At 39.0% G+C, this 18,161-nt stretch overlaps 1 protein-coding gene across 10 annotated transcripts in view; it reads right to left on the minus strand.

The window, feature by feature from the left end:
- The window catches only part of OXCT1 (3-oxoacid CoA-transferase 1), a 169,846-nt gene that overhangs the window by 53,315 nt on the left and 98,370 nt on the right, over nt 1-18,161 (minus strand). The gene's annotated exons all lie outside the window — the stretch shown is intronic.

The raw sequence follows: 18,161 nt of genomic DNA on the forward strand, positions 1-18,161 counted from the left end.
ATAAAAGCATAAAAATAAAAAGATTACAAATGATCTAGAAATTAATGAAAATGCAAACTTCACATTAAAGTTTATAGCATACAATTAATATTGTACTAAAGAAAGAGAAAGCCCTAAAAGTTTTATTAAAACAGAAAGATTGAAAATTAAGTAAGCAGTCAATTTATAAATCTAGAAACTAGTATAACTCAGAGAATAAATAATAAAAAGAATAAAATTAACAAACCATATGCTTCTTAAACTTGATTAATTTAAAAATAATTAATTAGAGTTCTTACAAGCCTGAAGAAAACAGAAGAGAGAAAATGAATATATACAGAATTAGGAATAAAAAGCAGATATAAGTTCCTAAGCTATTAAAGAAATTATACAAAAATATTACATGTTGCTTTGGACCAATAAATTTGAAAATCCAAAAGAAATAAGTGCTATAAAGAAAAATACATGTTAACAAGATTGTCACAAAAAAGGTCACAAAATATGAGGAGACCAATAAACAAAAATATTTCTTGCAGATTGTTAAAAACTGATCATCTGTATTAAAAGAGTAACAATGATTCAACACCTATCAATTTAAAAAATAACATTAACAAATTCCAATAATCCCAAAGAAAGGCAATGCCAAAGAATGTTCAAAGTACCACACAACTGCACCCATTTCACTCGCTAGCAGAGTAATGCTCAAAATTCTTCAAGCTAGGCTTCAACTGTACATGTACACAGAACTTTCAGATGTTCAAGCTGGATTTAGAAAAGGCAGAGGAACCAGAGATCAAATCGCCAACATCCACTGGATCATAGAAAGAGCAAGAGAATTCCAGAAAAACATCTACTTCTGTTTCATTGACTACACTAAAGCCTCAGACTGTGTGGATCACAACAAACTGTGGGAAATTCTTAAAGAAATGGGAATGCCAGATCACTTTACCTGCCTCCTGCGAAATCTGTATGCAGGTCAAAAAGCAACAGAACCGGACATGGAACAATGGACTGGTTCCAAACTGGGAAAGAAGTCCATCAGGACTGTGTGTTGCCACTCTGCTTATTTAACTTATATGCAGAGTACATCATGTGAAATGCTTGGCTGGATGAAGCACAAACTGGAATTAAGACTTCCCGGAGAAATATCAATACCCTCAGATATGCAGATGACACCACCCTTATGGCAGAAAGCGAAAAGGAACTAAACAGTCTCTTAAAGAAGATGAGGAGAGTGAAAAAGCTGGCTTAAAACTCAATATTCAAAAAGGAAGATCATGGCATCCAGTCCCATCACTTGATGGCAAATAGATGGAAAAACAATGGAAACAGTGACAGACTTCATTTTCTTGGGCTCCAAAATTACTGTGGATGCTGACTGCAGCCATGAAATTATAAGATTCTCGCTACTTGGAAGAAAAGCTGTGACAAGCCTGTGTGTGTGCTTAGTCACTCAGTCATGCCCGACTCTTTGCAACCCCATGGACTGTAGCCCACCAGGCTCCTCCATCCATGGGGATTCTCCAGGCAAGAGTACTGCAGTGGATTGCCATGCCTTCTCCAGGGGATCTTCCCAACCCAGGAATTGAACCCAGGTCTCCCTCATTGCAGGCAGATTCTTTACCAATTGAGCCACCAAGGAAGCCCTAGATGGCATATGAAAAAGCATAGACATCACTTTACCTACAAAGGTCCTTCTAGTCAAAGCTATGGTTTTTCTAGTGGTCATGTATGGATGTGAGAGTTGGACCATAAAGAAGGCTGAGTGCCAAAGAACTGATGCTTTTGAACTGTGGTGTTGGAGAAGACTCTTGAGAGTCCCTTGGACTGCAAGGAGATCCAACCAGTCCATCCTAAAGGAAATCAATCCTGAATATTCTTTGGAAGGACTGATGCTGAGGCTGGAGCTCCAATATTTTGGCCACCTGATGCAAAGAGCCCACTCATTAGAAAAGATCCTGATGCTGGGAAAGATTGAAGGCAGGAGGAGAAGGGGACGACAGAGGATGAGATGGTTGGATGGCATCACCAACTCAAAGGTCATGAGTTAAGGAAGTTCTGGGAGATAGTGAAGGACAGGGAAGTCCAGCCTGCTGCAGTCCATGGGGTCGCAAAGAGTTGGATACCACTGAGTGACTGAACAATAACCATGTGTAAATCAACAGATTAAAAACACATCGGATAAAATTCAACAGCCATTAAGTTTAAAAGCAATCAGAAACTTCTAGAACAATATAAACTTCTAGAACAACAACAATACAAACAGCAAGCATAGTATTATAAGCAGAAATTTTAAATAAAATCTCATCAAAATCAAGAGAGTCCTCAATCACTATGACTTACTCATATTTGTTTTGGATAGTATGTTAAAGAAAATAAACTAGTGGCAGGCATCTTAGAAAAGAAAAATGATTATTATTTGCAGATAAAAGAGTTATGTAGAATATCTAAGAGAATTCTAAAAGAATCATGATAGCAAATAAAATAATAAACAGATTAGAAGCTGAAAGGGAATATCCAGCTCCATACATTGACAAACACTTAAAAATAATTAGGAATAAATGTAATGCAAGAGGTAAAACAAGACCTAAATAAATGACAAAGTATGCCACACTCCTGGACAAAGAAACTTTACTATTGTAAACCTGCCAGTCCTTCCTAAGTCAACATATTTAATGCTCAGTGCACGCCAAGAAAAAGATTCTTCCTGAAGAGGTTTGCTCACCACTCTATCCACGGTCCTTAATACAACACATAAAACCAAAGAAAGTAGGTATAAAACACAAAAAGCTGTATAAAATACAACCTATTGTATTCATCCCATTTTAAAAATAAAGAGGTGAGGTCTAAAAGGTTAAGTGACTTCACAGAGACACAGAGCTGCTTCTGAGTGTACTTAGAAGGAAAAGGGAAGGCTTTTTATGTGGGATGTTATATTTCAAAAGTAAACTCTTCCTCTTACAGTGGAAGTGCCATCCCTATAAGACTACAAGACAGGAGTGACGCATTATAGCATTGGCTTAGCTACTGCCTCGTTTTGTGACCTGGATCAAGCCACTTCATTTCTTTGAATTCAGGTTCTCCATCAGTAGAAGGAGGGTGCTGCATCGACAGATGATATTAAGGAATTGCATCCTTAATCACTTACTGTTAAGGGAATACAGAATTATGGTTTATAAAAGGAATTTTTATCTTTCAGAAATAATGCTAAAAAGTTTACTGATAGGATGATATGATGATGAGATCTGCCTCAAAATAAGTTGGGGAGGGCAGAGGTGAATAGGAGTATAAATGAAATAAGACTAGCCATGAATGGACAACTGCCTAAGCATTAATGTTCTATTTTTGTACACATCTGACATTTTCCCTAATAAAAATTTTTTGCCAATAAAAGTTCTACTCAAAAATTATCTCTAAACCAAAGGAGTAAAGTAAGAAATAAAGCTTTCATCAACTGGAAATGCTAAATTCAGTCATTCAGTAACATTTAGTCTTCAAGATTCATTAGTCTTTAGCTGCAGGGTTACACTGTCTTCAGCCCTTTGGCTTTATTCCCCACAAAGTCATATCAGAAGCACCATTATTTATGAAATTACTAATAATGGGTTTCTAGGAGACCTCATCTGTCATTTTTAATGTTTCCTCCCCTCTTTTAAGTGGGCTCTTTAATGAGAGGGGGCTGCCGCAGTCATACAAATACATCTTTAACTAAAGGGATAATAACTGAAAATAACTAACTCACTCATTGCTTATTCTCTTTATAAAGAAGGAGAAAGGGGACAGATACTATTTTAATAGAAGGACCAAACTCCCGTTTCATGCATAGAGTTCTGCCTTCCAATACCGAGGAAGTGGAAAGTATGATCAAACTCATACAGAGCTGCTAGGAGGCCAGGTAGTATCATGGCTTAGAACTAATCAGATGTCTAGCTTACCTTTCTTTCAGTGTCTGACTTGAATATATCTGAGTTCCAGTGAACAGAGTTCTTAGAACCAAGCAGTTGTTCACAAACATATCATATGCAACATACAAAGGAGGAAAATATTTCCTTTCCTTCAGAGCAAAAACAGACTCAGATAGCAATCAAAAGACAAAATCTCTTTTAAGATTAATGAAAATTGCGATATTTCAAAAAGAAAAAACTATTTCATATCCTCATATTAGCTTACTTAAAAGATTAACATTGGTGGGGACCTAGGCTGAGTGAGTTAACTTGCTAATGAATATGCTATTGTTCCTTCCTGATCTTACATTTAATATATATATTTTTTAAACCTCTATTTAGGATTCCCCTTTGCATTGATTCCCATATTTCTGTAATTATGTCTCAATGTTTCCCATTTAAGAAATACTGAAAGCTAAAATCATAAAAATCCTAGTAGAGGACAAGACTCTTTCCAAGAATGCTTCAGTTGGTAGATTATAAAAAACAAAATGGGTAGATAATGGATAAAATACTTCATATATGAAATTGATGTTAATTACTGTGATTAGGCAGTGGAGACTTTAGAATTCAAGTGAGGACTTAAAAGATAATATGGAGAAGAAAGAATATGCAAATGGTCGATCCAGCACCTTCCAAAGCCTGCAGCTTGAACTAGTATTACACATATAGTATGTATCCTTCCAATTGTAATAGCCTATACCCCACACATGGGCTTCCCAGGTGGCACCAGTGGTAAGGAACTCACCTGCCAATGCAGGAGACATACGAGATGTGGGTTTGATCCCTGGGTCAGGAAGATTCCCTGGATAAGGAATGGCTACCCATTTCAGTATTCTTGCCTAGAGAATCCCATGGACAGAGGAGCCTGCCAGGCTCCAGTCCATAGGTTCACAAAGAGTTGCACATGAGTGAAGTGACTTAGTACACACACACATACTATCCCACACAATGAAACAGAAATTTCTTTCTCAAGTTTACAGAAATGCTGTAAAGATATTTATTTATTTTGCAGGTAGTTTTGTCTCCATCACAAAAGGCATTAGTAAAATACATCCAAAAAAAGAAGCTTGTGGCAGAATGCAAAGTACATAAAAGCAAACAATACTGTAATTAAATCCCACTGCATAACTTGCAACATGTGTAAACTTGAAAAGTTAACTCTCCTGGCCTGAGTCTCTTCATCTATAACAACACGGACTATTATATTTAACTCACAGAGTTATAAGGATTAAGTGACAATAAATATACAAATAAACAGCATAGAACCTGGTAAATGGCATGAACCAAAGAGCTTCTAGTAGAAATAGTAGGTTTATAACTTAGCTCCCGTGTAGTAAAAATAGCAGATTTATAACTTAGTTGTGGCTTCCTTGGTAACTCACTGGTAAAGAGTCCACCTGCCAATGCAGGAGATATGGATTCAATCCCTGGGTTGGGAAAATCCCCTGGAGGAAGGAAATGGCAACCCACTCCAGTATTCTTATCTGGGAAATCCCATGGATAAATGAGTCTGGTGGGCTGAGCACACACACACAGCTTTTAATCATCCATAGGATCCTCCAAGTAAGAGAAATTTTCCTTACAAAATTCGTATGTCAATATGTTAGTCAATAAATACACTTTTAGTCTGAAAAATATTGAATGTGAAGAATAAAACTAAAGACTAGTTTTCAACATAAATGTTTTTCAGACAGTCATAGATTAAAGTATTTTTAGATAACCAAATATAGTTTTCAAGTGAAGAACAATAATAAACAGCTTATGTTCCTAATAACACCCTAAATTAATAAATTTCACTAATCCTAGGTTGTCTTTTTTTTTTTTTTTTAATGTATGCTCGTTTGTTAAACTGCAGTACAAAAAGAAATCATTCTTTGGTCTCAGAAATTTCGCGGGTATTAAAATGTGTCTCTAATTGGCACAGGAAGTGAAGCTCTATCCATGGGGTCAATGTAGTTTTTATTCCCTGGTAGAATGAGAAGGGCTTGGCTAGGTTTGTCCATGGTCCTCTATTCTATCCGGGGAAGCTAGGAACAGAATAAACTGGGGGGATTACCCTGGTGTACAGGAACCTTAGACAGAAGACACTGCCGCATATATGGAGACTTGGCTGAACATGAGCTTACAAGGGAGAAATAATGACAGCAAGGAAAGGAAACAGCAGGGCCACAAGCCAAAGTGGCAGAAACCAAATGCTAGAGTGGGACTTTTTTTGTCTCGCTTTTGACTGATGTTCAGCTGTGACAGCTATGGGATACCAGCATGTGAAACAGATGCTCAGTAACAGAATTTTCACAGAAAATGGTCAAAAACAAGTTCTATGATTTTTGGATCCACTGGCAAGATCAAGGAGCAGAGTATGGGCCACAGCAGAGGATTCTCTATAAAGGGCTTGAAGAAAGGTCCATCCCAGCAACCAAAAAGAGGGGCAAGTGTTTGTCTACCCCTAAATCGACATCTTAGAGCCTGGATGACAACAGGAGAGCATCATACCCTTTGGAGAAGAGCTAGGATGCAACCAGGGAGTGGCATGTCTGACTCCTACCTGAGAAAGTAGAAGCTACCATTCTGGCAAAGTAGCTACACTATTCCTGAAGGTAGACAAGAAATGTGTGGGTGCTTCCCAGATGTGGGCCATGTAGGAGAGGGCCAACATGAAGATGCTTTAATATTTTCTCAACAAGATGCCATGGAAGGAAGAGAGGGTCCTTTCACTGAGAGTGTATGTGTGAAGTGCACAATAGGAAAACCAGGACCTGCTGGGAAAGCATTCAGCCATCATTCATCAGGACAGACACTATAGAAGGAGCCCAGAAAGGGGTCCCCAAAGCCCCAGCCAAACCACACAGAGAACGAGATCAGCTCTAAACATCTGAAAGGACCAGAGAGCATGGGGGCAGCTCACAGCATTACAAGTCAACAGCCATATAAGGACTTTTCCGACCTTCTTCCTCACCTTCCCGTTCTCCTGAATTTTGACCCTGCAGTGCCAAACTGAGTTGGTGGACAAAGTGAGTGGAGAGAAAAAGCAAAAGAACGCCAAGCAGCCTTCCCCAAATGCAGGCAGCCTGTTCTGCCCATCGTTGGGAAGCAGTGGTGAAAAGAGATACATTGCTTTTGAAAGTATACTGAAGCAAAGTTCACTAGTTTGCACTGTGTGTGTTTAGTCGCTCAGCTGTGTCTGACTCTTTGTAACACCAAGGACTATAGCTTGCCAGGCTCCTCCGTCCATGGGATTTCCCAGGCGAGAATACTGGAGCCATTTTCTTTTCCAAGGGATCTTCTCAATCCAGAGATCGAACCTGGGTCTCCTGCATAGCAGGCAGATTCTTTACCATCTGAGCCACCAGTTTGGACTGGATCCTTTAATTCTAGACTCACTACTGAGTATGGGAATTAAAGTGACTCACTGAAAGTTTATTATCTGAGAATGAGCTGACATAGAGGCAAAGTTTCCCAACTGAATAAAGTTAAAGGCCCCATAGGAGATAAAAATTGCTGTGCTTTGATTTCATCCCAAGTGTAAGACTTGTTCAACATATCAGAAACAAAACACACACACACACACGTTCACACATGCTTGCTTGTTACAGCTGGTCTCTTAAGACACATTCACAACAGAGAATAGTCACCATCAATACTGCTTTTTAAAATGATCAAAGACAGCAGTACTGGAAACAATATTTGATAAGATAAAATAAATGCTAAAAGCCAAAAGGACAGCCTCCAGAACAACAACAACAAAAAGGATTAAGTGCTCCTCCAGAAAAATAAGACATTGCCTGCTCTTTAAATAGTCAAGGATGCAGATTTTAATCTGCAAAATAACAGATTAGAATAACAGGGGAAAAAAAAAAACTGATACCAGTGTTGGTGATAGACTGAAAACAGTATGAGTGTAAACTGGGATAATTTTTTGACAAGAATTCAGTAAGTTTCAAAAACCCTAAAAATTGACCAAGATGTTCTATTACTAGGGATTTACACTAGGAAAATCATCCAAGAACTATATAAAGACTAAAGTTCAAAAATATTATTAATGGTTTTAAACAATTAGAAAATCAGACAGGGACTTCCCTGGTGGTCCAGTGGTTTAGAACCCACCTTGCTGGGAGAAAATAATAGCAAACGAAACACCTGACAAAGAATTAATTTCCAAAATATACAAAGCAGCTCATGCAGCTCAACACCAGAAAAACGAACAACCTAATCAAAAAGTAGGCAAAAGACCTAAACAGACATTTCTGCAAAGAAGATATACATATGGTAATAAATACAAGAACAGATGCTCAACATCACTCATTATTAGAGAAACGTAAATCAAAACCACAATGAGGTATCATTTCACGCCATCATCAAAACATCATGAATGGCCATCATCAAAAAGTCTACAAAGAATAAATGCTGTAGAAGGTGTGGAGAAAAGGGAACCCTCTTACACTGTTGGCAGGAATGCAAACTGGTACAGCCACTAGGGAGAACAGTGTGAAGATTCCTTAAAAAACTAGAAACAGAACTGCCATATAACTCAGCAATCCCAAGGCTGGGCATACACTCCAAGGAAACCAGAATTGAAAGAGACACATGTACCCCAATGTTCATTGCAACAGTATTTACAATAGCTAGGCCACGGAAGCAACCTAGATGCCCATCAGCGGATGAGTGGATAAGGAAGTTGTGGTACATATACACAATGGAATATCACTCAGCTATAAAAAGGAATGCATTTGAATCAGTTCTAATGATGTGGATGAAACTGGAGCCTGTTATACAGAGAGAAATAAGTCAGAAAGAGAAAGACAAATACTGTATATAAAAGCATATATATGGAATTTAGAAAAAGGGTAACGACAATCTACATGCCGGGCAGCAAAAGACATACAGGTGTAAAGAACAGATTTTTGGACTCAGTGGGAGAAGGCAAGGGTGGGATGATTTGACAGAATAGCACTGAAACATGTACATTATCATATATACAACAGATGACCCATGCAAGTTCAATGCATGAAGCAGGGCACTCAAAGTCAGTGCTCTGGGACAATCCAGAGGGATAGGGTGGGGAGGGAGGTGGAAGGGCGGTTCAGGATGGGGTGGACACATGTATACCCATAGCTGATTCATGTTGATGTATGGCAAAAACCATCACAATATTGTAATTATCTTCCAATTAAAATAAACTAATTAATTAAAAAGAAAATAGTATCTACCTTGTAGTGCAGGGGACACAGGTTCAATTCTTGGTCAGGGAACTAAGATTCTACAAGGCATGGAACAACTAAGCCCACATACCACAACTAGAGATACCACGTTTTGCAACTAAGATCCAAAACAGCCAAATAAATACAAATAAATAAATAAATATTTTTTTAAAAAAAGAAATACAGACAAAAAATAGAAAAAGCATCTTTTAGACATCAGAGAGCAAGCAGTACAGGACTGTGATCTCTGAGAAAATGGAAGCCAATGAAATGGGCCCACAACTGCCCTAGGCTACTGTCTAGAGAGTTTCCAGCCTGCAGTGCAAGAAGGGGAAACCAGAAGTCCAGCTGCCTCATTTGGGCTGAGATCTCAGATCAACTAGAATTTAACTTGAGATCTCAAAATACCAGAGGGGAGCTTGCTATAAGGAGAGAGAGCTCAGAAGATTTGCAAAAGGTGAACTCAAGTTGTTTACCAGAGTAATGATGTGTATATATTACAAGAAAAAATTATCCGAGGCCTAGTGAAGAATCACTAGAAGTACTAGGTGAAAAATATCCAGAATTCACACAGTTCTGAGAATAATTCACATTCCCACTAGCCAGAGGGGAAATGCCATGGACATCAGGTAATGTCTACATGCCGGGCAGCAAAAGACTTACAGATGTAAAGAACAGATTTTTGGACTCAGTGGGAGAAGGCAAGGGTGGGATGATTTGACAGAATAGCATTGAAACATGTCCATTATCATATATACATGGTATGAGTAGTGGGGGTAATGACTGAAACTAAAGGCTGCTGTCAACTAATCTCAAAGAGCTTAAAAGCAAATTTTCCATAAATTAAAAAAAAATAAATAAAAATTAAAAAAAAATTTTAAAAAGCAAATACTGAAACAATCAACCTGAGTAACATCTGCAAGACTTGCATTAAAAAATATATCAAAGGATGTACTTCAAGCACACAGACAATAAGATCAGATGGCATTCTGAATTGATGTAAAGGAAAAGTGAAAGGAAGAGCAAATATACAGGGAAAATAGATAAAATACATAATTTATATACATAAATTATAAACAATATTTTTCTCATTTTCAATCTCTTTAAAAGAGACTTGAATGTTTAGAGCAAAATAATGACAAAGTACCATGGATTTATGGGGCTTCCCAGGTGGCACTAGTGATAAAGAATCTGCCTGTCAATGCAGAGGACATAAGAGACATAGGTTCGACCCCTGGGTTGGGAAGATCTCCTGGAGGAGGGCATGGCAACCCACTCCAGTATTCTTGCCTTGAGAATCCCCATGGACAGAGGAGCCTGGCAGGCTACAGTCCACAGAGTTGCAAAAGGCTGGACAAAACTCAAGTGACTTAGCATACATGCATGCACCATGGATTTATAACACATGCAGAATAAAACATATGACTAAACAGCAAATAAGATAAGAACACAGAATATAGGTTTATAGCTGTAAGGTTCTTTCATTATATATAAAGTGATATAACTTGAAATAGACTGTAAAAAATAAAAGATGGCCTGTATTGCAAAAACCTTGAGAGAACCACTAAAATATATATAAGAAAATAAGTCAAGACTGGACAAAAAACCAAAACCTAACTATATATGTTAACTGCAAAAACTCACTTAAATGTAAAGATAGGTTATAGGTAGAAAAATGGGAAAAGATATAACATGCAGAGTGATCATATTAAGACAGTAGGCTTCAGAATAAGAAATATTATCAGAGATAAAGAAAAATATAATTTTTTTAAAGGTCAATTTGTTAAAAGAATATAATAATCTTAAATGTGTACTACTGCAATGGAGCTCTAAAATAAATGAAGTAAAAAGTGATATAAATAAAAGGAGAAATATACAAACATACAATTATAACTCAAGATTTCAATGCTCTTCTCTCAGTAACTGATAGAAAGGCACAGTAGATATGAACCACACCATCTCCCTACTTGACCTAATTGACAGTTATAGAACACTCCAGCCAACAAGAGCAGAATACACATTCTTTTCAAGAATGGAAACAGATGGTACAGATAGATTATATTCTAGGCTGCAAATACATCTCAAACTTAAAAGGATAGAACCCATGTAAAGTATCGAGAGGAGCTACCCCACGCCTGAGGTCAGGGGCAGCAGCTGGGAGGAGCTACCCCACGTTCAAGGTAAGAGAAAACCAAGTAAGACGGTAGGCACTGAGAGAGGGCATCAGAGGGAAGACACACTGAAACCACAATCACAGACAACTAGCCAATCTGATTACATGGACCACAGCCTTGTCTAACTCAATGAAACTAAGCCATGCCGTGTAGGGCCACCCAAGACAGATGGGTCATGGTGGAGAGGTCAGACAGAATGTGGTCCACTGGAGAAGGGAATGGCAAACCACTTCAGTATTCCTGCCTTGAGAACCCCATGAACAGTATGAAAAGGCAAAAAGATAGGACACTGAAAGATGAACTCCCCAGATTGGTAGATGCCCAATATGCTACTGGAGATCAGTGGAGAAATAACTACAGAAAGAAGGAAGGGATGGACCCAAAACAAAAAGAACACCCAGTTGTGAATGGGACTGGTGATAGAAGCAAGGTTCGATGCTGTAAAGAGCAATATTGCATAGGAACCTGGAATGTTAGGTCCATGAATCAAGGCAAATTGGAAGTGGTCAAACAGGAGATGACAAGAGTGAACGTCGACATTCTACGAATCAGCGAACTAAGATGGACTGGAATGGGTGAATTTAACTCAGATGACCATTATATCTACTACTGTGGGCAAGAATCCCTTAGAAGAAATGGAGTAGCCATCATGGTCAACAAAAGAATCTGAAATGCACTACTTGGATGCAACCTCAAAAACGACAGAATGATCTCTGTTCGTTTCCAAGGCAAACCATTCAATATCACGGTAATACAAGTCTATGCCCTGACCAATAACGCTGAAGAAGGTGAGGTTGAACAGTTCTATGAAGACCTACAAGACCTTCTAGAACTAACACCCAAAAGAGATGTCCTTTTCATTATAGGGGACTGGAATGTAAATGTAGGAAGTCAAGAAACACCTGGAGTAACAGGCAAATTTGGCCTTGGAGTACAGAATGAAGCAGGGCAAAGGCTAATAGAGTTCTGCCAACAGAACAAAGTGGTCATAGCAAACACTCTCTTCCAACAACACAAGAGAAGACTCTACACATGGACATCACCAGATGGTCAACACTGAAATTAGACTGATTATATTCTTTGCAGCCAAAGATGGAGAAGTTCTATACAGTCAGCAAAAACAAGACTGGGAGCTGACTATGGCTCAGATCATGAACTCCTTATTGCCAAATTCAGACTAAATCGAAGAAAGTAGGGAAAACCAGTAGACCATTCAGATATGACCTAAATCAAATCCCTTATGATTATATAGTGGAAGTAAGAAATAGATTTAAGGGACTAGATCTGATAGACAGAGTGCCTGATGAACTATGGACAGAGGTTCGTGACATTGTACAGGAGACAGGGATCAAGACCATCCCCATGGAAAAGAAATGCAAAAAATGCAAAAAAGCAAAATGGCTGTCTGAGGAGGCCTTACAAATAGCTGTGAAAAGAAGAGAAGTGAAAAGCAAAGGAGAAAAGGAAAGATATTCCCATGTGAATACAGAGTTCCAAAGAATAGCAAGGAGAGATAAGAAAGCCTTCCTCAGTGATCAATGCAAAGAAATAGAGGAAAACAACAGAATGGGAAAGACTAGAGATCTCTTCAAGAAAATTAGAGATACCAAGGGAACATTTCATGCAACTATAGGCTCGATAAAGGACAGAAATGGTATGGACCTAACAGAAGCAGAAGATATTAAGAAGACATGGCAAGAATACACAGAAGAGCTGTACAAAAAAGAGCTTCACGACCCAGATAATCACAATGGTGTGAACACTCACCTAGAGCCAGACATCCTGGAATCTGAAGTTAAGTGGGCCTTAGAAAGCATCACTAGGAACAAAGCTAGTGGAGGTGATGGAATTCCAGTTGAGCTATTTCAAATCCTGAAAGATGATGCTGTGAAAATGCTGCACTCAATATGCCAGCAAATTTGGAAAACTCAGCAGTGGCCACAGGATTGGAAAAGGTCAGTTTTCATTCCAATCCCAAAGAAAGGCAATGCCAAAGAATGCTCAAAGTATCACACAATTGCACTCATCTCACATGCTAGTAAAGTACTGCTCAAAATTATCCAAGCAAGGCTTCAATAGTATGTGAACCGTGAACTTCCAGATGTTCAAGCTGGTTTTAGAAAAGGCAGAGGAACCAGAGATCAAATTGCCAATATCCGCTGGATCATCGAAAAAGCAAGAGAGTTCCAGAAAAACATCTACTTCTGCTTTATTGACTATGCCAAAGCCTTTGACTGTGTGGATCACACAATAAACTGTGGAAAATTCTGAAAGAGATGGGAATACCAGACCACCTGACCTGTCTCTTGAGAAATTTGTATGCAGGTCAGGAACAACAGTTCGAACTGGACATGGAACAACAGACTGGTTCCAAGTAGGAAAAGGAGCACATCAAGGCTATATATTGTCAGTTCATTTCAGTTCATTTCAGTTGCTCAGTTGTGTCCGACTCTTTGCGACCCCATGAATTGCAGTACGCCAGGCCTCTCTATCCATCACCAACTCCCACAGTCTATCCAAACCCATGTCCATAGAGTCAGTGATGCCATCCAACCATCTCATCCTCTGTCGTCCCCTTCTCCTCTTGCCCTCAATCCTACCCAGCATTTTTAGGGTCTTTTCCAATGAGTCAACTCTTCACGTGAGGTGGCCAAAGTATTGGAATTTCAGCTTCAACATCAGTCCTTCCAATGAACACCCAGGATTGATCTCCTTTAGCATGGATTGATTGGATCTCATTTTAGTCCAAGGGACTCTCAAGAGTCTTCTCCAACACCACAGTTCAAAAGCATCAATTCTGCGGCGCTCAGCTTTCTTCACCGTCCAACTCTCACATCCATACATGACCACTGGAAAAACCATAGCCTTCACTAGACGGACTTTTGTTGGCAAAGTAATGTCTCTGCTTTTAAATATGCTATCTAGGTTGGCCATAACCTTTCTTCCAAGGAGTAAGCATCTTTTAATTTTATGGCTGCAATCACCATCAACAGTGATTTTGGAGCCCAAAAAGCTTGTTGCTTATTTAACTTATATGCAGAGTACATCATGAGAAATGCTGGGCTTGAAGAAGTACAAGCTGGAATCAAGATTGCCGGGAGAAATATCAATAACCTCAGATATGCAGATGACACCACCCTTATGGCAGAAGTGAAGAGGAACTAAAAAGCCTCTTGATGAAAGTGAAAGAGGAGAGTGAAAAAGTTGGCTTAAAGCTCAACGTTCAGAAAACTAAGATCATGGCATCTGGTCCCATCACTTCATGGAAAATAGATGGGGAAACAGTGGAAACAGTGTCAGACTTTATTTTTGGGGGCTCTAAAATCACTGCTGATGGTGGTTGCAGCCATGAAATTAAAAGATGCTTACTCCTTGGAAGGAAGGTTATGGCCAACCTAGATAGCATATTGAAAAACAGAGACATTACTTTGCCTACAAAGGTCCATCTAGTCAGTGATGGTTTTTCCAGTAGTCATAAATGGATGTGAGAGTTGGACGGTGAAGAAAGCTGAGTGCCGCAGAATTGATGCTTTTGAACTGTGGTGTTGGAGAAGACTCTTGAGAGTCCCTTGGATTGCAAGGAGATCCAATTAATCCATCCTAAAGGAGATCAATCCTGAGTGTTCATTGGAAGGACTGACGTTGAAGCTGAAACTCCAATACTTTGGCCACCTCATGTGAAGAGCTGACTCATTGGAAAAGACCTTGATGTTGGGAAGGATTGGGGGCAGGAGGAGAAGGGGACGGCAGAGGATGAGATGGCGGGATGGCATCACCGACTCGATGGACATGAGTTTGAGTAAACTCTGGGAGTTGGTGATGGACAGGGAGGCCTGGCGTGCTGCGGTTCATGGGGTCACAAAGAGTCGGACATGACTGAGCGACTGAACTGAACTGAAAGTATGTAGTCTGACTTCAAAAGAATTAAACTAGAAATTAGCACAAATTTGGTGGAAAATCACCAAATATTTTGAAATTAAATGATATACTTTTAAATAACCAATAGGTCATGGGAAAAAAAATCACAAGAGAGATTAAAAAGACCCTGAAGAGAATAATAATAAAATAAAATAGACAAAAATTTGTGGTATGTTACTGATAAAGTGCTTAGAGAGAAATTTAGAGCATGGCCCTCAATACACATCTAATAAATATGTGTTGAATGAATAAGCTAACTTAATCCCCAAAGCAAGCACATGAGTTAAATGTTATCATTTTACAAATGAATATATCAAGGTTCACCTAATTTGTTATACCACCAATAAATGACAGAACCAGTTCTTAAGCAAGGCTTCCCTGGTGACTCAGATGGTAAAGAATCTGCCTGCAATAAGGGAGATCTAGGTTCACTCCCTGGGTCAGAAAGAACCCCTGGAGAAGGGAATGGCAACCCACTTCAGTACTGTTGCTTAGACAATTCCATAGGCAGAGGAGCCTGGCAGGCTGCAGTCTCTGCATGCATCCTAAGTCACTTCAGTCGTGTCTGACTCTTTTTGACTCTATGGACTGTAGCCTGCCAGCCTCTTCTGTCCATGGAATTCTCTAGGCAAATACTGGAGTGAGTTGCCATGCCTTCCTCCAGGGTATCTTCCTGACCCAGGGATCAAACCTGCATCTCATGCCTTCTGCACTGGCAGGTGAGTTCTTTACCAGTAGTGCCACCTGGGAAGCCCAGCCTACAGTCCATGGGGTTGCAAAGAATTGGACACGACTGAGCAACTGACATGACTTAACACTTTTACTTCAGTAATTAAGAACAGGCATATCTAACCCCAAAGTTCTATACAGTTTCTGTTACATTACACTGATGAAGCAAAAGCACTACTGAATAACTGTTAAAGTACACATATTTCCCACCTATCCTTTTTCCTTGCTCATGGTTTGCAGCTGCCTGAGCATTGGGACAAAGGGACAAGACACCAATATCTTAAAACACTATCTAGATCTGTATGTTTGTATCTATTCATACAGTAATCTTTATATTTCTGTATCTGCACCTACAGTTTAATATATGGGCTACACTTCATACATCTAAACCACGAAATTAAATGCTGAACACAACCCCTTCCCTTCAGTCGTACAAGTAGGAAGACTAGAGAATTAGCTTATTTAAAACAGGCATCATATATAGGAGACCAAATCAGTGTTATGCACTCACACATATAGCATACAAGAATATGACGTTTATTTGTGCTTAATCTTCTAAAATGCACAAAGAAATGAAAAATATGAGGGAAAAACAAACACCTAAACATCCTATTCGTGTTTGTCCCAAGAATCCCTCATTTCTGTTCTCTCCGTGTAGAAGGAGCAGGCCCTCAGCTGTTATGTTCAGCTCAGATACAGCAACTTGTCCAGAGGGCAGCTATTGCATGCCTTTAATAACCAGCTCCCATAGTAGGTCATACACATCTACTTCCCCTCACAAGTCTATCATCTATGGCAGCTGTTTCCCAGAAATAAGCATTAGAAAAGCCAGAGCAGCTCTGGATGGAGAGCCAACGGACTGCACATCTTCTCATATTTCTGCAGCTTGCCTGGGGTTACCATCATCAGGGAACTAGAAAGAGCCAACCACTGTTCTGTCACATTTTCTCTCTTTGTACACTCAGCACAGAATTTTCAAAAATCTGTGAAAACAGGACCCATGCTGCATACTAAGAAGTGATTAGAGGATAAGACAAATAGCATCTACACCATTTGCTTGCCTTAAAAGCTTAAAGTTTATTATAATCTGACATTGTAATGATTGATGGAGATGCTACGATGACAGAGAAACTCAAGATTTTACAACCATTGAAAGATTATTAAATTCAGTAAAAAGATAAAAGTAAATGAAAAATGATATAATAAAGCTGAACCCTTCAGTGCCTTGACTGCCAGTTCTTGCAATAAAAATATATCTAAATTTTATAAATCAACATAAATCTTTAGGGCAAACAGAAATAGATAGCTCACTGAAACTACATAAGGAGGCTAGGCTGTTACCCATAACCAATAAAAACAAGAAAGGTGTCCTCAGATCTGGTACTTAAATATGAATTTGGATACACAGGTTTTACAGTTACTGTAAAACAGTCTTGCTTACGCCAGTGTTTTTTGAGGCAAATATTCCGTCTCAATGTTAAGCAACAGTACACTGAAGAAGTTAAAAATAATAGCCACTATTTATGGAGTGCTTTGAATCTTCACTTTTCATTTTCTTTTCATTTAATCCTAACAAAAACATGTACTCCAGATTGTGTAATTTTTAAGGGGTAGAGCTGAAATTCAAATCAGATCTCTTCCAAACTAAAGCTCATGGTCTTGACTCTTAAGCTATCTTGAATCCAAAGGAATCAAAATATATACCATGTATCACATACAAAGAATCCCAGAAGTGATTATCAGTTACTAAAAGAACAAAAGAGGGCTTCCCTGGTGGTTCACGGGTAAAGAATCTGCCTGCCAATGCAGGAGACAGGGATTCAATCCCTGATCTGGGAAAACTTCACCTGCTGTGGAGCAACTGAGCCCACGCACCACCAACTACTGGGCAAGCGCTCTAGAGCCTGAGAGCTGCAGCTACTGAAGCCTGTGTGCCTAGAGACCGTTCTCTCCAACAAGAAAAGTCACTGCAATGAAAAACCCATCCACTGCAACTAGAAAGTAGCGCTCACCACAACTAGAGAAAAGCCTGTGCAGCAATCAAGAACCAGCACAGCCATAAATAAAATTCTAAAAGAACAGAAGAAATGCTTATTCAGAAAAGACACTATTAACTTCCATGACCAAAAGAGTGGAACCAGACACAAGAACACTTTTTAAGCTTAATTTTTCTCCACGCCCCTTCAGAACTCCAGAGTTCTCTATCGCTGCTCCAC

The sequence above is a fragment of the Giraffa tippelskirchi genome, chromosome 8, assembly GCF_054371585.1.
Source record: "Giraffa tippelskirchi isolate mGirTip1 chromosome 8, T2T-mGirTip1v1.2.pri, whole genome shotgun sequence".
Lineage (NCBI taxonomy): Eukaryota > Metazoa > Chordata > Mammalia > Artiodactyla > Giraffidae > Giraffa > Giraffa tippelskirchi.